Source organism: Temnothorax longispinosus, unplaced genomic scaffold (assembly GCF_030848805.1).
Source record: "Temnothorax longispinosus isolate EJ_2023e unplaced genomic scaffold, Tlon_JGU_v1 HiC_scaffold_25, whole genome shotgun sequence".
Taxonomy (NCBI): Eukaryota; Metazoa; Arthropoda; class Insecta; order Hymenoptera; family Formicidae; genus Temnothorax; species Temnothorax longispinosus.
This window is the reverse complement of record NW_027270069.1, coordinates 50,209-73,308: the sequence shown is the minus strand read 5'-3', so window position 1 is coordinate 73,308 and position 23,100 is coordinate 50,209. Positions and strand designations below refer to the sequence as shown.

Genomic DNA, 23,100 nt, shown 5'->3' with positions numbered 1-23,100 from the left:
CTGTATAAGAATGAACTGCCGCGTGAAGTCGAGACATATTAGCACCAGTAGTTACAGGGTTTAGTTGATCGAACGTTGTTCGGCGATTTCCTAGGTTCATTTAGCCTTTTTACGTGTAAGTCCGATCAGCAAGACGGAGATGATGGCGAATCTTTCGGTAAATTGGCAATACCAAGATGCCACTCGCAAAAACTGTCGTATGTTTTGCCGTACGTTCTGTGGGACGGACCAATTTGTGATGGCACTGATCTTCTCAGGTCGATCTGGATGTCCTCGCAGTAAATAAAGTGTCCGAGATAGTTAATGCGATTGACACAGAAGCGGCACTTGTCGGGATTGAGTTGGAAGCGCGCTTTTCGGAGACAGTGGAATATTTCTTGTAATACGCAGAGGTATTCGTTGAAGATTCGTTTAACGATGATATCTAGGCAGACAAACACGTTGAGTTCCAGCTCTGATCCGAGTACGGACAGTACGGTGTCCAATAGACGTTGGAACATTGCGGGAGCGAAGTGCAGTCCAAACGGCATGACCGTGAATTGCATCAGGCTTTTGCTTGCATGATAAACGCGGTAATCTTTCTGCTTTTCGGAGATAAAGGCACTTGCCAATATCCGTTTTCAGGTCCAGCATTGAAAGACACCAAGTTCCCCGCAACTTATTGAGTGTTGCGAAGATCCGTAACGAGGGATACGCGTCTATTTCTGTGACTTTATTGACCCTTCGGAAGTCGACAAAGAATCGAGACTTTTCATCCTTGTTTTCGTCTTAACGATAACTACTTGCATTGATTTTACTCAATAGTTACTACTTTATTAAACATTATAGAAAAAAATAGATCAAGACTTTTTGACTCAATTTTTTATAAGGAATATCGCTGTATAAGTAGTAAGCGCGAATCAAGTAACACCCTGTATATTATTATAAGTAAAAGTTTTGAACATGTTACATACATCTGTATTACACTGTTTTCAAAAGCACAAAAATTAGAGTTTGTAATAAATTATAATAAAATATATATATAATACATAATGTAATAAATATGTAATATAATAATTATTACAGATTACTTGATTGTTAGGGAAACTGTACCTACAATATCGCCCTTGTTCCTAATTCTGCGCCCTACAATATTGGCTGTTACGTGTTACATTCTGTCAGTGAGCAGTGGAAGCTGTTGAACAACGCTGCTTTGAACGATTTTTTGTTTTATTTCAGTTAACTGTTGATATAAAAAGTGGCGTGTACAGAAAGCGTCATTAATGCCTTTCTAGCTGTGTTCTTAGGATTTCTATAGTGCACGTTACATGTACTATGCTTCAGGTGAAAGGCATTAATGACGCCTACTATACATATTATAGTTTCAACGAAGTTTCGAAATTTCGTAAGAGATGTTTTTTGTCATTAATAATACACGAAAAAAGAGGGTGGAATTCCGAAAACGGCCCCCCTCCGATTTCGATGAAACTTTGTGAAAAGCTTCGTCTTGGGTTAAAATGAAAGCCCTTAAAAGGAATTTTGGTGACTCCTATAATAAAGCCATTTTTTAAGATAAAATGGTAAAAAATATAGGGCTGTTCTTCCGAAAATGTCCGCGCTCCGATTTAGGTGAAACTTTGTGAATAGGTTTTTTTTAGACAAAAAAGACATGGTAAATGTCTAGATTAAGGGCCCCCATCGTGTGAGTAAACCTACGAGTGTGGGGGGGGGGGCTTAAGTTCACGCTTAAAGCGAAATACATTTCCGATCCGGACACGCCGAAGGAGTATGGGGGAGGGTGCGGGGGAGGGGCTTTGCTCCCCCCGCCCACACTCGTAGGTTTACTCACACAATGGGGGGTGTGGGGGGAGGAGCAAAGCCCCCCTTGCCCAACCCACACCGCCAGGTGCACGGGTTGGCTCTGCCCCCCCGCCCACACTCGTAAGTTTACTCACACAATGGGGGCCCTTAATCTAGACATTTACCATGTCTTTTTTATCTAAAAGGAACCTATTCACAAAGTTTTACCTAAATCGGAGCACGGATGTTTTTGGAAGAACAGCCCTATATTTTTTATCATTTTATCTTAAAAAATGGATTTATCATAGAAGTCGCCAAAATACCTTTTAAGGGCTTTCATTTTAACCCAAGACGAAGCTTTTCACAAAGTTTCATCGAAATCGGAGGGGGGCCGTTTTCGGAACTTTATCCCTGTAGTTTTTTATGAAATTTCATAAATCACCGATTTTAAAAATTCTAATGGATTTTGAAAGACATAGACAACCTTTAAGGGCATGTAAGCGATTTTTCGTTTCTTAAAAAAAAAAACACATTTCTTTGAACGTCTGAAGTAGAGGAAATTACGAAAAACTCTTATGGGAAAAATCGCAAGAAATGGAAAGTAAAACAGATTCTGTCAATTATTATTTATTTGAAAGGTAGTCAAAAGTTATAAAAGTATATGAAAACAGTAAAATTAACGCCACAAAAACTTTACAAAGTTTTAATCAGTTGCTGTGCAAGAACAGCACAGGGTCATTTTCTGTAAAAAATTCAATTTATGTACTGCTGTACATACGCACAGTCCATCCATCCAGTTGTACAATGTAACAATTTGTATAATACGCCAAAACGAGTTATTTTCTCAAAAAATCTGAAATATACTTACTGTGGTAAATATCGAGCGTAAACGGCTGAGTGGGGTAATACGTTACCCTGCTCTTTAGAGGCATATGGGGTAATACGTTACCCCAAACAATTTTCTTTTTTGGTCACAGCTGCTGCACGGATCTAACGCACTCGCTGAAAGACGGAGGTCGACTGCCGGATGACTAAACTGAGTTATGGTTAGGGTCTCGGTATGAAAACTAAAACCTTCCTAATTTCGCGTGGGGTAACGTATTACCCCACATATGCTCTCTAAAGTTAATATTATTATAAATCATAAGAAATATTATATTAATTAAATATTCAAAGAAAAAATATTCAATTCAACACATATGGACATAAGTAAAAAAATACAAATTTTATTTATTTTAAAATATAAAAATACATTGATATGTAATCGATAAATTACACATCGATAAAGTAATATATTTACATTTACAAATGCAAATACAATATTGAGTAGTAATATTAATTTCGATGATGCTGTACTCGTTAAAGAAAAACAATGATTAAAAATAAATATGATTTTTTATACTACCTACTACCAGTTAAAATGTACCAGTTACGTGGATATTTATAGCTAACTCTTAAAGTGCATGCGTTTTTTTGGTATTTTTTAAGTGCATACGTGAGTCTGTCACGTTTAACACTATTTTTCCCTATTTTAAAGTATTTCAAAAAATCTAAAAAAATTTATAAAACATTTGTCTACATTGTAATTGATGATTTTATAGTCATTTTAATAAACATTGTTTATTTAATATCTTCTGACAGGCTTGCAAGTTTACAGTTACGAGCAAATCTGACTTTAGCTCGGACATATAGGTATACATACATAATTGGTAAACATGAACATTTTTTATTTAATTATGGTAGTTCCAATTTTTGAAATAATGTTTGTAATATTTTGCATTATGTTAGGTTGCTTAATAATAAATAAAGTTTCAAACAATTTTGTATACATTTTTTTTCTATACAGTGGAAATAGAGAAGTTGGAATATGCACTTGGCCAAATATATTTCTGTTAATACAGAAATTACCATTCTATATTAACGGAAATATTTGTTATCAATAGATGTCTGAATTTCAAGCATATCCGTTTCGTGTTTCAAATATGTAATGATGCTCTAATAAATATATAAAATATTGAAATAAAAACTGAGCAACGAAAGATGTTAAATAATTACTTACTTAACATCTTTAATAAGTAATTATTTAACATCTTTCTTGCTCGGTTATTGGCCCTTTTTATTTCAATTTTTTATACATACAAGCGGATTTATTTTTTTATAAAAAATATTTTTTATTATTATTTTCAAAGTACTACTTTCCAATACTGATATGTAAAAATTCAAACGGCTTTACAAAATTGGAATTTATATTTAAGGTATAAACACATAAACTTTTATAAACCAATATTTCTTAAGCCTATTATAGTCTTATGTAAAGTATTTAATAAACAAGAACTATCAAACGTAGAATATAAAAAAATATACCAATGGCATATCTTTTCTAAAAATGGCGTATAGCTCTATAGCATTATAACCACATAGCATGCAAGTATATATAAATGTTGTTTAATATACATGTTATCTAACCCCATATTTTGAAAATCTACAACTCTATCGCTTGTCGAATCACAAAGTAAATGTGTTTTTAAAAACATTTTGTCTAAACATAAAATACATAATACAATATTTATCAATTTCTCTCAGTGTTCTAGTTTTAATTTTAATATTTTAAATGCTATATTTTGAATGCCTGGAGTTAGATAAAAGGTGTAAGTCGTTCTTATGTTTTAAGATTAGACAGGCAAAATAGTTTAAAAGCGCTAAATTTTTATAAGCTCTAAGAATAGAAAAATATAAAGGCAATGTTGTTTGAAAATAGTACTATCTGCCTTTGGCATTTACTTAAAACAGACGTACTTGCGCTTTAAAAAAATTTGCTGTTGTTCGTGGAAAAATTTATCTACTGCCTTTATCTAATATTCATATTTACTTCCGCATCATATATCTTTCAGTTTTAACATGAATTCTAATTTTTTTATCTTTTCTTTCATTTTACTTTAATTTCTTTCGAATTTGACATTTCCTTAGTGACGTTAATAATATCAACGATATTTGAACGCTTATGTATTTTTCTTTCTTCTATAGATATTGATGTATGGTAATGTATTTTGCAATTATAACATTTTATAAGTAGCAAATGCTATTTCTATAAGACGTTTATATAGTATATTATACGTGTATACATACTTGACAGAATTATTATTTCCTTATTTAGTAATTAGTCTTCCAAGGAAATCATAATATTTGCATATTTGTATTTGTCGATGTTTCTGTATGTATTGTATTATTTAGTAAATCTATAATATTCAACAAACTATAAAATAATACTATAAAAATTACAATAATATACAGGGTGTTTAAAAAAGTATCAAATTTTAGGAGCATGTAATACTCGTCAAAATAAACTAAAAAGTCTTAATTTCTGCTGGGGCTTCTCCTTGACGGTCTGTGCACGAGACAGTTCTGGCATTGCCGCACATATACTGTGCAATGTCGCGAAACATCTCGGGCAAGTAGAATTATACTGCAATTCGCGCAATCGTTTCGGCTATCTCCAGATATCCAAATATTTGGCGGTGGATGCATGATAGCGGTTCGAAATCTGTTGTTCCTTAAGGATGTACTTCTTCCACTGTCCTTCCGTCGGCGTTTTCTTAAAGTCAAAGTTGTGCTAGCACATGCTTGAACAGTCGGCCGCACTTTATCTTGAAGTCCGGTACGTCCTGGGGTGCAGTCTTCGCGGAGTGCTATACATACATTAGTATCATGCGCTTCATAGTTTGATAACGGCGTGGATCCCAGGTTGACGTGACAGGCCATCTTCTTGAGTGTCCTTCCGGCATTTTAATTCGAAATCATATTGCTGGAGTTCGAAAGACCAGCACCCCAACGAAGGACTTCAGCATTTGGAGTCATCGTAAGAATTGATTATCGGTGATAATAGTAAAATGGTATCCCTTTAGGAAGCCACGCATCTACATTATGCCCCAGACGACGCGCGACGGCCAGATACTCCAGTCCAGATAATTATGTTTGGCCTTATTGAGGGTGCGATTTGCATATGCGATTATCCGCTCTCCTTCCGGGATGTATTGTGTCAAGACGGCCACCAATCTTGTTGGATATCTGTCTGTATAAGAATGAACTGCCGCGTGAAGTCGGGTCATATTAGCACCGGTGGTCACAGGGTTTAGTTGATCGAACGCGATCTGTTCGGCGATTTCCTAGATTCATTTGGACTGTTTACGTGTAAGTGCGATCAGCGGGACGAAGATGATGGCGAATCTTTCGGTAAATTGGCAATACCAAGATCCCACTCGCAGGAACTGTCGTATGTTTTGCCGTACGTTCTGTGGGACGGACCAATTTGTGATGGCACTGATCTTCTCAGGTCGATCCGGATGTCCTCCTCGCAGTAAATGAGGTGTCCGAGATAGTTAATGCGATTAACACAGAAGCGGCACTTGTCGGGATTGAGTCGGAGGCGCGCTTTTCGGAGACAGTTCTAGTAATACGCAGAGATATTCGTCGAAGATTCGTCTAACGATGATATCCAGGCAGACAAACACGTTGAGTTCCAGCTCTGATCCGAGTACGGTGTCCAATAGGCGTTGGAACATTGCGGGTGCGAAGTGCAGTCTGAAACGGCCTGACCGTGAATTGCATCAGGCTTTTGCTCGCATGATAAACACGGTAATATTTCTGTTTTTCGAAGATAAAGGCGCTTATCCGTTTTTCAGGTCCAGCATTGAAAGACACCAAGTTCCCGCAACTTATTGAGTGTTGCGAAGATCCGTAACGAGGAATTACGCGTCTATTTCTGTGACTTCATTGACTCGTTGGAAGTCGATAAAGAATTGAGACTTCCCATCCTTCTTTCCGTCTTAACGATAACTACTTGCATTGACTTTACTCAATAATTGCTACTTTATTAAACATTATAGAAAAAGATAGATCAAGACTTTTTGACTCAATTTTTCATAAGAAATATTGCTGTGTAAATAGTAAGCACGAATTAAGTGACACCCTGTATATTATTATGAGTAAAAGTTTTGAACATGTTACATACATTTGTATTATACTGTTTTCAAAAGCACAAAAATTAGAGTTTGTAATAAATTATAATAAAATAAATATATAATACATAATGTAATAAATATGTATATAATAATTATTACAGATTACTTGATCGTTAGGGAAACTGTACCTATAATATCGCCCTTGTTCCTAATTCCGCGCCCTACAATATTGGCTGTTACGTGTTACATTCTGTCAGTGAGCAGTGAAAGCTGTTGAACAACGCTTTGAACGATCTTTTGTTTTATTTCAGTCAATTGTGATATAAAAAGTGGCGTGTACATATTATAGTTTCAACGAAGTTTCGGAATTTCGCAAGAGATGTCTTTTTGTCATTAATAATACAGCAAAAAAAATATGTATAATATAAAAAAACGAATTTCTGTTATAAAAACATGTGATATTGTGTCTAATTTCATTCTTAAATTAGAGATATTTGTTGCTAACCATTATTGCGATGCTTTAATCGGTTATATTCCTTCCTTGTGATATTCCTAATTTTAACCTTTGGGAATGTTTATTATACTACCCATTTTTCCTAACAGGTCTGCCTCTAGAATACCTCTGACGCTCCCTCAGCCTCCTGTCCAATGAGTAAAAAAGATCTTTTTCCGGAAGTAAATCGGCCGGGCAGGATGCTGATCACTTCACCCCACTCTATATATAGTCCGTGAAACCTCTTATGGGGTTTCTTAATTGTTAAGGGGATCCTAAAGTTGTCTGTAATACCGACATTTGTTTTGGCGTCAACTTGTCAAAAAACATTTGCTTTATATAAAAATTCTACAATGTATTGTTACAAAAAAATGTGACGTGGACAGCGGATTACATCCAAAAATACGATACCGTTGTCAGAATTAGGTTTAGACTCTAAAGAAAAAAGTTATCTGTGAAAAAGGATTATTGCAAACGTGCACTAGCACTACTAGCCCCGCGTGATATGCGGGAATTAATTTGCAATAATGCTTTTTTTACAGGTAACTTTTTTGTCGCCACAGTCTTTTTGTAACAATATATTGTAGAATTGTTATATAAAGCGAATGTTTTGGCAAGTTGACGCCAAAACAAATGTCGGTATTACAGACAACTTTAGGATCCCCTTAAAAGAGGATATCTTTACCAACCTTATGTGTGTTCTATTTTGAGTTGTTTCTATTTTCAGCATAAATTGTGTGTCATAATTGTATTTTTTACAAAAATATGTAAGGGTGCGATATTAGGAACACTTTTTTTTGATGTTATCAAATGCTACTTTTTTATTTTTCTTCAGAAAAGATAGTTAAAGTAAATTTTGAACACATCATTTATGACATGGAGATCATATTACGATAATCCTAGAATAAAATGATGCGGTTTAGTTATATTCTTATAGGAGTTTTTAGTCAAAATTTCAGTTTTTAAAAATGGAGTACGATATTATTATTATCTTTATTGCACACAAGCAAAGGGTAAGGCACCAACAAATTGTTGCTATGAAGCCTACCCGTACAACTGTAGAAATATGCACATTGTTTATAACACTCAAGCAGTCACTCAACACATACACACTCACACAGAAACATAACCATACACACACACCCACTCACGCATGCACGCACGCACATTTTATGCATATTAGGCACATAGTTTTCCTAATATGCATAAAAAATACGAAAAAATTATTTTTTTACAAAATTAATAAGCTGATCCGCATTATCCGACATGTACATCTACATTACCACTCTGAAATTTATCCTAAAAAAATTAATATAACATTAAACTTATTATAAATAAACAAAATTTGATAGGAATACCTTATCACAAACATTTAGCATTACAACTCAGTGAAAACTGAGTTCAGTTATCTTTAATAATTAATTTTTGATAGTCAAATTATCTTAAAAAAAGGCTTAGGGTATCCCACACAATACCTATACTTCCTCTATAGTGTTTTAACAACAGATGGTGATTTAAGACTGCACAAACGCGAAAGAAAGAATCGTCAATTCTTTTTATCGTGGCCGCAATTAAAATAATCGTGTTTACAACAGATGTTGCACCTCGTGATTTTGATATTTCCTACATCCTACACGTTATCAGTTACCTTCAATCGCAAGCTGATCTATGACTATATCCATCGCATAGGCAGGACTGCACACATTGGAGCTGAAAGACATGTATTATTTTTTATTACATCTCAAAATAAGAAAAGACTTGTACTTTCAGACAAAACATAAGAGCAAAATTTTGATTATAATGCGCATTTAAAAAACGCATTAGTAAAAAGATTATTAAGCGGCCAAGTGGACTGGAAACTAAATATAAAAAAAAACAATACTTTTAAAGAGAGAAAAGCAGAATGCTAACAAAAGATATTTATAACACTTTTATTTTTAAAAAAATTCTAAATGACGTGTAAAAAAGTGGATGTACTAGACACAACTTAATTTAATAGCACATAAAGAATCAATAGGTTTTATAAGTTAATTAATGAGAAAAATATTATTATACCTAAAAATTTTTGTTTCTTGGACGTATATCATAGCATCTCCAATGGTTTTTGTATAAAAAAATTCTTGCATAACTTTAGGGTTTAGGTCTTAATGCAACTATATTACAAAATAAACAGTGGTGCTTTGTAGCCTTTCTCATAATATAGTCAAAACAATTAAAGGAAAGCATAACAATAGGAGTCAATAGCATGACGATAAGACGTAGATATTTTCTCTAACTCTATTTTTGATAACAAACCACCGATGCTCAATTTCATTAAAATAATTAACTTAGGTTACATATAAATAATTTAACAGCATTAATTAAAGTTTTAAGATTTTAATATTTCTCTCAGTATTATTGACATCTTGTTAATTTTCATCTCACTTTTTTAAGCATTTCTGACAATTTACTCGCAACATTCTTGTGTCCATTAGCTATATAGCAACGTATTGCAATAACGTATTTTCTTGATTATTACGAGCATTTGTTACAACTATATACTTATCCAGTTTTATCACTTTTAATTTGCTGATCATTTCAACATTACCATTTTTTTGCATCTTTAAGCAATTTTTTAACTAGTTTCAGTAAGTCATTAACATTTTGGTCCTTAGAAATATCAAGAGTGTTTTACCTTCATTATTTTTAATGTTATAAATTGCACCACGCTTCAATTAGGACTTGGTAATATCCAAAAAATCATTCTTGACTGCGACGTACGAAACAATGTAGCGCTGCTAGCAGCGGTTTTAGCATTGATAAAATTGTTTAATTTATCATGACTTACATGTTGTAATAAAACTTCAACAATTTCTTTGTAACCTTTAGAAGTAGCAGTGTGTAATGGTGTATCACTTTTATTAATTAGTAACTTGAGTAACATCTGCTCCATTTTTTAGTAAGATGTTCACAACACTTGCCTGTTCTTACTAACAGCGTAGTGTAACGTTGTTCTTCCATCAATGTCTTTATCATTTGGCATAAGCTCCATCTTTTAATAAGCGCTGAACAGCGCTTGTATATCACCATAACTAGCAGCAATGTTAATATCTTTCTGCAGATGTAGAATATCTTGCGGTTCGTAGCCTGTAGACTTTAATATATATTTAATATCTTTTACCTTGTTTAAAATATCCAAAACAATGGGATGATTTGGTCCAAAAGCAGTATTAATTTGATCAAAACATTCTCCATAGGCTTTAAGTGCACTAATCCCTTTACCTTGGAAAAAAAGTACATTTGCAATGTTGTATTGAGTAAGCAGAGTATCAGGGTTATTTGTTCCTAAAACATTTTTCTGGATATTCCAAATCTCTTGAAAGGTTTTCATGGCTTCATAAAATTTTTTTTGCTTGACGAATATTTCAGCAATGTTATGTAACGTCTCCAAAGTACCCATACGCTCAGTACCTAAAACCACTTTCTTCTTCTCGAAAACCTCTTCATAAATTTTCAATGCCTCTTCATACTTACCCTGGTGAGCCAGTACCTCCGCTATATTACTTTGAGCAAGCAAAACTGTTGGGTTATTTACACCTAATATTTTTTTGTTTTTTTTCAAAAACTGTTCTACAAATATTTAACGCTTTTTCGTGTTTACCTTGTTTATCTAATAATAGTGCCATGCAAAAGTAAGTGGCTAAATTATCTAAATCATTTAGTTCTAATATTTCTTCTTGCTTTGGACAAATTTCTTGACAAATATTAAAAACTTCTTTATACCTTCCCAGCGTATACAACGTAAAAGCAATTGTACTCCCTGTACTTAAAGTATTCTTGTCATTTAAACCCAGTATTTCTTTCTGTTTCTGAAAAATTTCTTTAAATGTATTTAAAGCTTCTTGATAAGCCCCTTGTGCATATGATACACTACCTATGTATGTCTGAATATCTAAAGTGCCAGGATTATTTAATCCTAGTATTTCTTTTCTTTTTTCAAATACGCTTTCGAAAATACATAAAGCCCTACGATAATCGCCTCGATTATAAAACATTAAACCTACATTAATCTGAGCGGATACACCATCTTGTGATACCTCTTTCAACTGTTTGACTTCTGAAAAGTTATTATGCACTGCAGCAACTATTAGCGTTTTGTTTTCTCTATCACAAGCATTCATTATTGCTTTTACTGTATTAATATTCTTTATCTTGTTAAGATCATTAATAACTTGAGTATTATCATTTTTAATATTTTCAAATAAGTCACTCAGTAGTATAAATAAGCTAGTAATACTTTTATGTACAGTAAAATCTGATGGTGTTTTACCATCATCAGAAACTGCATTATATACTGCACTATTAGATAATAGGAGCTTTACAACTTTTAAGCGACAGAACTTAGCAGCATAATGTAGAGGGGTAAATCCCTTCTTATCAACTGGATTAGGATCAGCTTCATTTTGTAACAGAATATTGATAATCCTATCATAGCCTTTCCACGCAGCATAATGCAATAATGATGCTCCTTTAGCATTTTTGCCGTTAACGATCGCTCCTTTTTTAATGTAATGCTCAACTTTTGAAGAACCATTACGGTTTACAGCCTTAAACAAATTCTTAGTGAATGTTAATAGATTGATAACGTTTTCGTCATTAGACATTTCTAGTGGTTTTCTATAAGAATGGTCAACAGCGTTATAAACTGCTCCATTTTTTAATAAAATTTGAATAAAGTCTTTATAACCGAGTTTAGCAGCAATATGCATAGGAGTTAAGCCATCAGTATTTTTAGCATTAATGTCAGCGCCTTGTGTTATCAAATACTTTGCAACTTCTAATTGACCATTTTCTGCAGCATAGTGTAGTAATGTCTTATTAGCTGCATCAAGTTCATTAATACTTAACCCCTTACTAAGGAAAAACTCTACAGTATCTTTACAACCTTCTCTCGCTGCAATGTGTATAGGTTTTGAACCAAAGGCATTTATAGCATTAACATTAGATCCTATATCATCTACTAGATATTTTACCATCTCTAAGTTATTTCTTTGTGAAGCAATATGCAATATCGTCCAATCATCGTTACCTTTAGCATTTATATCTATTTTTTCGTAGTCCTGCAGTAGTAACATTTTAACCACTTCTAAATGACCATGTGCCACTGCTAATTCTAGAGGAGTTCTATTCTCATTATTCTTAACATTAATATTTGCTTTTTTATGTAGTAAAACTTTTACAACATTACCATGACCATGGGTTGCAGCTATATGTAATGGTGTAACATATTCGTCAGATTTTACATTAACGTTAGCTCCATGTGCTAATAAAATCTTAACAATTTCCTGATAACCTCCCTGTGTTGCAAAATGTAATGGTGTTAGATTATTAAAAGTTGCATCAACATCAACTACTTTTGTTATCAGAGCATTCACTATATCCTTATGACCTTTAGTAGCAGCCAAGTGTAATGGTGCAACATTTTCAGATTCTTTTATATTAACATCGACTTTGTGGTCTAGCAAAATTTCTACAATATCTGTGTATCCAGAAAGAACTGCTGGTGACAAAAGTTCAATGGCTTCTTCATTAACTTTAACTCCATTTGATATAAGAACTTTAACGATTTCTTTGTGATTATATTTTATAGCAGAAAGCAATGGTGTCATGTTGTTTTTACATCTGACATTAACATTGGCTCTATTTGTTACCAGAATCTCAACGATTTCTTCATGACCTGCTTTTACGGCTGTATGTAATGGTGTACTATCTGCATTATTTCTTACATCAATGTGGGTTTTATATTTTATTAGAAGATTAACAATGTCTTTGTGGCCTTCTGCAACAGCAATGTGTAACGGTGTAAAACCTTTAATAGTTCTAGTATTTACTTCAGCTTTATTTTTTATTAGAAAAACAATGGCATCTCCGTGAGCGTTTAGAGCAACTAGATGCAATGGTGTAATACCGTCATAAGTTTTAGCCTCTATTTCAGCTTTATTTTTTATTAGAGAAACAATGGCATCTTCTTGACCGTTTAGAGCAGCTAAATGCAATGGTGTAGTACTATCATAAGTTTTAGCTTCTACCTCAGCTTTATTTTTTATTAGAAGATCAATAACATCTTTGTGGCTTTTCAGAGCAGCTAGATGCAATGGTGTGCTACCTTTATCAGTTTTTGCATTAACTTCAGCTTTATTTTTTATTAGAAGGTTAATAATGTCTTCGTGGCCTTTTAGAGCAGCTACATGTAGTGGTGTTCTATTATTATTAGTTTTTGCATTAGTATCTGCATTATTTTCTATTAAAAGTTCAGAAATTTTCTTATGACCACTTTTTGCTGCACAATATAATGGTGTAATGTTATTTTGATCTTTAGCACAAATGTCAACACTATGTTTAAGTAGAGCAACAACTTCCATCAGAAATTTTCTTATGACCATTTTTTGCTGCACAATATAATGGTGTAACGTTATTTTGAGCTTTAGCATGAATGTCAATATCATGGTCAAGTAGAGCAACAACTATTCCTAGATGACCATTCTGGGCAGCAAAATGCAATGGAGTCACACTTGCAACAGTGGCAATATTAGCGTCGGCTTTACTTTCCAGTAGAGTCTTAACTATTTCCTCGTGCCCATCTTTTGCTGCATAGTGCAAAGGTGTATTATTATCGATTTTGTCAACAGCATTAACATTAGCTCCATGCTCCAATAGAATATTAACTATCTTCTCATGACCGTAATCTACTGCACAGTGTAATGGTGTAATACCACTTATGCTTCTAGCGTTAACATTAGCTCCGTTTAGGATTAAGGCACTTACTATTTCCAAATGGTTTCTTGCTGCTCCGTGTAACGGTGTCCAATCTTCATCATCTCTAGTGTTTACATCTGCATTATTTTGAAGCAAGAAATTAACTAACTCTAGATGACCTGTGCTTGCAGCTGCGTGCAACGGGGTAAGGTACCAACCCATAGTTTCATTAATATCAACATTTGCATATATTTTCAATAAAATCTTAGCAACATCAATATGATTATTCACTATTGCATGGTGTAAAGGTGAAAAACCAATTTCATCTTGAGCAATAATTTTAGCTTTATTTTTTAATAAAATTTCAACAATATCCTTGTGACCTTTTTGAGCAGCGACATGTAGTGGCGTTTTGCGACTATTATCTAAATCATCAATACATGAACCTTCCTTTATAAAAAATTCTACAACATTTTCCCTTCCATGCTCAGCAGCAATATGTAATGGGCTTTGACCATTAATATCTTTCACATTAACGTTTAAATTTTGATCAAGAATAAATTCTATAACTTCAGGACTGGATCCCTTAGCAGCAAAATGTAACGTGGTCCATGAATTAATACTTCTAGCATTAATATCTGCACCTTTTTTGAGACAATCCTTTAAGTTTTCTAGATTTCCTTCTTCCAAAGCAGCAATCATTTTTTCCTGATTAGTAATGGTCTCTAAGTCTTGAGAGTATTTCTCTCCCAAATTGAAAGAATTTTGGTTACTAACTCGCCAATGTTTTCTTTGCTTTTAATATCTTCCTCATCAATTACTTCTTTGCTTTTTATATTTTCTTCAGTAAGCTTTTTAGCGTTCAAAATAACTGCTACGGAAGGATCAGTTAACAGTACATTAACTAAGGGATTATCATGTGCTAATTGATTACGTAAATTTTCCAATTAATAAAGGAGCGTTACCGTCTAAAAAAAGTAGATTATTTTCCAATGCTTTAAGCTACCTAAAATTGACATTATATCCAGAACAAGCATTTCTACTACTGCTTGCAATTTTTTATCACTTTTATAGAAAGGTAATTTTTTAATTAATTGATCACTCAATGCGTTTTTGCTTAAAATATTTTTCAGTTTAGATATCTTTAGTGCAAACTGGTTATTATATGTTTCTACATTTTCTACATTTTCTACATTGGATGTCTTTCTTTGTTTATGTGTAGGAATAAACGAACCTTTTTCATTCAACATTTCTTTTTATTTCTTAATCCATTTAATGTCATTTGTTCCAAATTCAGAAATATTAAAAAGAATTTCGCAAATTAATGCGTATAATTTATCAAGATTGTCATGTTGTATTCTTGATTTAACACTATCAAAGATTTTCATTGATAACTCAGCAATTTCTTTATGGCTATGAGGCTTTATTCTTATTGCCATATTTTCTAATGCTTTATTAGCAATAAGTTTTATTTCATTAATAACGTTGTGGTCATTCTTATATGTGTCAGTCAGGCTAATTAAGCGTCTTAACAATAAAGATTCTCTGATATAATCAGTTTTAATATTCTCTGATTGAGTTCCTGCACAATTGATTATTTTATTAATTTTATTAAACATCTTTTTTTCATAATCCGTTTTGTCAGTTATATTATCGCTTAATTCTTTAATGAGTTTTTCAAGTTTTTCGTATTCCATCATTTTAAAATCTGCCAATATCATTTCATCCAATTTAACATTACTAAATATTTTAGCAATTTCTTTCATCTCACCTAAGCTTTTACTATTAGCAATTCTTTTTAGCAGCAATCTAATTGTTTCAATTTTTTTATTGAAAAGAATATTAGTAATTACATGATCAATTTTTCTAATATCCTTTTGAATACCAGTAAAAAAACTAACATCAGTATTTTCCTCAATTTCTGTTCTTGTGGAGAGTGAATGAGCATGTGATAGTGAATTACGTAAACTTATAACTATTTCTCTTGTATCTTCTGGTAACGATAATAGCAAAAGCTTACTTGTAATATTAGATAACTTAGGAGAATCTAAAGTGTTTTTTAAATGCTCACCGATAACCTCTAAAACCCTTGTAATAATTAATTGTCCTTCCCTCTCTTTAGGATCAGCCGATAACGCCAACTTTATATAATCACTTATTTTCATTAAAGAATGGATATCCCTAATTTGTTGGTAATCATTATACAACTCTTTAAATTGAGGATCTGTGCTAATATCTGCAACAACTTCCTCGCGTTTTAAATTTGGAAGTTTATTAATGTTCACACTTTCTTTTTCATCTTTAAGTTTTTCTGCAAAGTTTTCTAAGTGATTTAATATTTTGCTTTTATTCAATGTAGCATTATAAAATAGATTAATTTCTTCTCGTTTTGTGTGAGAAAAAACAAAACTGACTAAACAAAATTCCATTTCTTCCCAAGGTAATCTATCATAGGTTGATTTCAACTGCCGCTTTAATATATGAATAATTTGCGATAAATTTTGCTACAAATAGAAATCTTTTATCTACTTTTTCCGTGTTTGAGTAATCTTTCTTTAGCAAGCTAATGTTTTGAAGTGTTAATTCAATGCGATCTCTGATGTTATCATCATCAAGACAACTCTTTACATTCTGATCTTGTCGAAAAATATTAGAGAAAAAACGAAGGTTTACTAACTTATTTTGAACAAAAATTTCTATTTCGTCTGACAGTGGTACATCTTTTAACTTTAATTCTTCATAAGCTCTTGAAAGGATTATATCCAATTCTCCTAAATGAACAGAAAAATAATTACCTGGCCATTTATTAATAAGTGTATCAAGAAGATCAACATTGCATGAACGTAAAGCATAATAAAACGCATTATGGCATGTTTCATCTTCATCATCTGGTAATATAGTGTTTCTTCCAATAACAACAGACAGATTATTTAGAATTTTACTATCACTATCAAATAGATACTCTAAAATTTTCACTTTATTATGTTTACAAGCTAAGATAACTAAATTAGTGCTTCTAACAGGGTTGCTGGCATTATCATAATAATTTTTCAAAGTTATTTTATCTTCTGCATTACTTACATTGTCAATTAAATTGCTTAGTTCTTTTAACCTATCAATATTATCCTCTGATACTACCTTTTCGAGTTCAGTTAGAACTTGGGGATAAAGTTCTAACTCTCTTGGTTGTTTCATCATATTTTTTGTTTTCTTTTATAAGTTTGTCTTTTAATTTTTCTATAAAGTAGATGATAGTTGGAAAAAATTAGTTTATTGTGTGTGTGTGTGTGTGTGTGTGTGTGTGTGTGTGTGTGTGTGTGTGTGTACACGTACTTCGCTAACAATAAAATACAGTTATTCTAGTAGTAGAATGATAAAATTTAGTTAATATGGCAAAAATAAAGAAATATTTTTTTTATGTCTAAATAAGTTAAAAACAATAAAAGCTAATATAACAGATAATGGAAACGATATAGAGAAAGTTCAACCATTCAAGAATAGATTTGCCAGTAATGTTCTATTGACCTGCAATATGATGAGAGATGTAAATTTGTATTTTATATTTTTCGGAATGGAAAATTTAAATTATTAAGTGTGTTTTTCTAAGCTAATGTTGTGACCGAATCACATTATAAATAATTACTGATTATAAATAATAAACACTCGTTATATGGTTGCCACTTGATTTCACCGCCAAGAAGGATTCCTCTGATTGATAATCATTTCTTCTTTTGTTGCAGGTACCGACGTCACGGGAACCAAGTGGGTACTCGCTCCACCAGGATCTAATCCCGAACGAGTATCGATTGTTCTTAATAATAGGTAAGTATTTTCCACAGTAGGTAGTTATTCCTCACAATAAAGAACTGTTATTAATTCACTTTCAGATATCAACGACACTTGCAATAGCAGTGCGATGCGAAAGGAGGAAAGGTTCGAACGACTTCTACTCTTATACACCGTATTCACTCAAAAAAGTATTGTGAATTATCTCTCTCTCGCTCGTACAGTCACGACACTCGCACGCGCACAGTCAACCTTTGTATGACTCGCGTAATACTAATCGGAAGTATTTCACAATGTCGCGTATCAGCGCAATATCGTTACGAACCCCCCCCCTCCCGTAATTAATTCGATATAAGTCAGTATAATGATAATTACACGTTGTGTAAAAAATCTCGCAACTCGGTACTAATTGTTTTTCCCGGTAAGTGAGCTTTATTTGTTCTCAATCACGATCTCTATCGCGTGTTTTTATAGTTACTCATACGTGTCATACGCCTACAGATTAAGTGTCAGAACGTTAAAAGAAAAACGTTTTGCAATCTATCCGTTACGACGCGACGCGACGTTCTCCCGGCAATAGACTTAATATATTGAATTTAATTACAAAGTTAATTCGCTTTCTAATTAACGTATTAAGACGTAATAGCGTCACTCGGGGCTGTTTCAGTGTTACGCGCTGTCGCAAGACACTGCATCCATCAATAAGACTTACGTCCGCTTGCTGTGACTGTTCCCGGACAAACAACTTTTATTATTTAATTGCTTATTCACAATTACTTTTATACCTTACGAATTCACATACGTAATACGTGTGCATGGTTGCTGGTAAAGTGCCAGAATAGTTTTATACGAACAAACCTCCTTATGACTCGTCCGACGTTGTAGCAGCTGCGATCATTGTCCACGTATCTATCTTTAAGAATGCGATAACGATAAGAAATCCTAGATATAAACTTTTATAACTATCTTATCTTAAGAAAATATGATAACTTTTGAAAAATTATTTTCTCGATGTCACGATGTCGTAATCAGCGATTAATCATTCCGAGGACGCAATGACTTATTCTGGAAAGCTTTCGGAAAACCGATACGACCCTTTTTGGGCCCTGTAAAAATGAAAGCCTCGGACTGCAAGCTCAGATCTTTGCAGTTCTTCGACACGATCAAAACCTCGTCATACTGTATCTTTAAAGCGTAGAGTAAAATTAAGTATATTGTGTGATGTATAGTTGACTGAATAAATCATTCTTTTATTGTAAGTAATTTCACAATTTTTACAATTGGTGGCAGCTGTGCGGAATAATTAGGGCAAATAAAATCCGAGCACTTTTATTTTGGGGATAATATACTAGCGCTAGCACTAATCGTGTTAGTTACTTCTGAGGTGGAGACCCGGAGATTATCCCGTTTTACCTCCCGAACCAACTGAATCATATTGGCGTGAACAAATTACAAAACGGTACGGAAAATCATTACTTTCGATACCTCAACAGAATCGAGTATGGATACGAACATATTTTAGAATCAGGAATCTTCATAACCGCTCCAATGTCGCGCGCACAGAAACTTTGTTGCGATCAAACGCTCACTTTGGGCGTACTATAGCAGAAAAAGTATTTTCCATAACAGACGTGATACAAGCTAGATATAAAAAACCAAATGAAAAGCCTACGTGTAGGCCAATTACCAAGAGAACAATATCAAGAAACAACAACGTCAGAAACTTTCGTACCAAAAAATAAAATACTCATAAAATCGTATGATAAAGCACTGCATTTAATCCCGAAGTTAGACGGACTTAACGTCCTTTATTGGTCACGTTCAATTAGCAGTGAAGCGACTGGCGGCCGATCAACACGATTTACTATCCTTGTCCAGCATCATAGCACAAAAACTCACGGGAAGAGCGAAAGGCACAATTAGAATCGATGTCGTTCTGATTTTTTCACAAGTTTATAAAAAAAAATTATGGGTTTTTTACGGAAAATCGCGCGAAACCTCTCAGTACTAGAAGTCCAAAGGGACACGTGCATAACTACTCTATGAGATTTAGAGAATAGCGACGCGTTTGTGTGTATTTCATAATTATAAAAAACACGTACCAAAACCGGTTTCAATAAGGTGGTCCTTTCGTGAGAACAAGTATTAGATAGGTACCTAAATTTGATATATGTTAAATATACAGTAATAAGGGGCATGTGTACGAAAAATCAAGTAAGGTTACCGACACTTTACAAGAAATAAGTCATTCTAAATGTGCGTTCGCGGAGCGTGCCATTGTCATTCTATCCTTGTTTACATCTAATGAACGAGAAAGATAGAATGATGCAAATCGCCACGTCCGAGGTTTTCAACGAATAATACATGTACTTAGCGATCAGATGAATACATTATTCATGTCTTAAAATATTCCCTGAAGTTTCCGGATTTCGTACATACCTTGAAAATAAGGGCTTGCCGAATGTTTTGCTCTGATATATGAGGTTAAATAAGTAGTAGTCCAATCGCATATTGCTTTACTCGTTGTCATGCCTGACCTAACTTAAATCGACCTAACTTAAATAATTAAATACGATTAAATCGTGCGTGTGTAAAATCATATTATATTATTATAATTATTGGGATGTTGTGTAATGTTTGTCAATATGTTTGTTTTCAATTACCTCATGACGGACTGTTACTTGACTAGCTGGGTCCGCGAAAGGACCACCTTAATAACGTTATGATTCTTTCTGTGCACGCCAGGGTCGTAATACCTCTCTTCGGCAGAATTGACTCGATTAAAAATTTCGCGAGAAATAGACGAAGGTTGTAAAAAATTCGTGTTGGCCTTTCACCGTTACATAAATAGACATCTTTATATTTTTGGATAGATTGCTGACAATAAGCTAAATCATAAAGGAAATTGTGTTTGTCTATCCAGCATATCCAGGTAAAATTAGGAATACAAAACAAATCGCATAACTCGAGAAAGAGTTCGATCAAAGTTACGAAAAAAAATAGTTACAATGACGATTATTTCCAATCAGGAACTTAAGGGCATCCTATATATAGTGGCAGTTGTTACCGACATTTGCAGATTCGAAAAATTCTTTGAATTGGCTTTACAGAATTGCAATGTTCTGGTCTAGAATTGAAGTACGCACAAAAATCTATTTCCCGATACACGGTTTCATATCAGAAACAAAAAAAATTAAAAATTTGGGCACATAGAGCTGTCACCTGACGACAATATTTGCTTAAACAAAAAAACTGCAGTTTATATGTACAAAATGATACACAAGGGAAATAGAGACAACATTTAGGAACAATTTCGTGTAAATAAAACTAAGATTCAAAGCCTAGAAAAAAAGATTTTTACTAAAAAACGCAGCTTTATTAAGCAAAAGCACATTCAGGTTGATAGGATAAGCAGTATTGCGTGTAGCGAGAGATGGCGCAGCAATCGAACAAAGACAGATGCTTCTCGTTAGACAAGGACAGATATAGATATATAACATTGAAAACAGGATTAGAAATGTTGACATTACCGACGTCGAGGAAGTTCGGCCTTCGCTATATAGGATCCCCTTAATACCAAAATAATTTTATTGAAAATTTTATATTTAATACAATGAGAAAAAAATTGTTAACTTGGCTAAATGCGTTCAACTAATAATTATTTTTTTAAATATTTAAGTATTTAAGTCAATTTGTGTTATGTTAGATTTAATATGTCGTATATAACATGAATACTTAAATATTTTAATTGAAAACTGGTAATCAGTTAAATGCAATTAATTAAGTTAACAACTTTTTTTTCTCTATGAAGATATACGGTACCTGTGTATATTTTATAAAAACGCAACGCAATCACGTCTGTTATTGAGAGTACTTTTTCTGCTAGTACGTCCAAAGTGAGCGTTTGATCGTGAAAAATCTTCAATTATATCATTGACGGTCGTGATATAAAATGCCATATCATAAACAAAACGTATTATAAACAAACGTTCAAAATCTGACCTGTACATGATTTTTTGGCATTACAAGTACCCGAAAAAAAGTGGGTTTAATATGTATCAGATGTAAAAATACATTATTAGATATTAAAAGATCTAAATAACATGTAATTTAATATAATTATATATAATTATATCCGAAATTTGGCACGATATAATCTCATCTTTATATAATCATATTCGACTTGACCTTAATTATTATATATATGACAACAGATCTAGTTGAATATGATTATATATAACAACAAATCTGATTAAATATGATTATATATGTTTGAAAAGTATTACATCCAAACCCATTCAGGTTTACTAGAAAGCAATGAAAAGACTAGCTAGAGGGTGGGAGTATGGAAGGACGCAAGCATATAGAGTGTTTTCTACTGGGAAATCTACCCCGACAGCATAACACTATAAGATAACGAAAAAGATGTCTTTCTTAAATTATATTTTTGACAAAGCAAAAAGATGTGTGAAAGACACCTTTTGATCATATTGAAAAAGTCATTATAAAAAAGATAACTTTTCGTTATCTTTTTATCTTTTTTATGAAGTTTTTCAATAAAGACAAAAAGACGTGTTAAAAATATATTTCCGGCCAATCAAAAATAGTTATTATTTTACAATATTATTTTATATTATTATTATATATTCATATTAAACAAAACTCAATATGTAGATCGGAAAAGTAAAAACTGTTTTACTCAGTTTTATTGTGCTTGCGAGATAATCCGCTTGTAGCTTCGTTAGTAGTCACTGGCTGCGTTCAGCAGAGGAAACTGCTCTGCAATAGTTGTAAAATTTAGGAATTTGATTGATGTACACTTTTAATTTTTACCGAAGCTAAAAGTATACACTAATCAAATTCACGAATTTTACAGCAACTGCAAAGCAGCTTTCCCTGCTGAACGCAACCATTTTTAATTCCCTTCGATTTTGTATATACATATAAAATGTTTTTGAAAGATTAATATTTATCCAGATAGCAATGTGTAGTCTGCATTGTTACTGGCATGTTGTCGGCAAATTATAGCACGCGTTGTTACCAGAATATTATGTTACTCAGAATGTATAGATGGACACATGCGGATATCTTTTCTTCCATTGATTAACTAAGCGATCACTAATATTATAGAGATAAGCCTCTTGCAGTTTTAGACATTGTTCTAAAATAACGGAACATTTATCAGGTGTATGAAGATTCAGCTGGTACAAAGGAGGTGTACAAATATATAACTTTTTCAAGTTTTTACACTTCGCCAGTAATTCCAAATTGTGATCACTGAGGACAGTACAAAACAAACAAACTTCTTGCAAGTTTTGATAGGAGGAAAGTAATCTAAAGAAGCTGTCA

General features: G+C 33.0%; 1 long non-coding RNA gene and 1 pseudogene across 1 annotated transcript in view; one reads left to right on the top strand and one right to left on the bottom strand.

Annotated features, from left to right (window-relative positions):
* LOC139824047 (uncharacterized) overlaps positions 1 to 18,078 on the top strand; it is a 55,332-nt gene extending 37,254 nt beyond the window's left edge. Inside the window, exons 5-6 of the long non-coding RNA XR_011734980.1 lie at positions 17,706 to 17,787; positions 17,853 to 18,078. This is a non-coding gene — a long non-coding RNA (uncharacterized lncRNA). The remainder of the gene's footprint in view (positions 1 to 17,705; positions 17,788 to 17,852) is intronic.
* LOC139824046 (uncharacterized) lies at positions 4,563 to 17,265 on the bottom strand (annotated as a pseudogene).
* Positions 18,079 to 23,100: the final 5,022 nt, after the last annotated feature.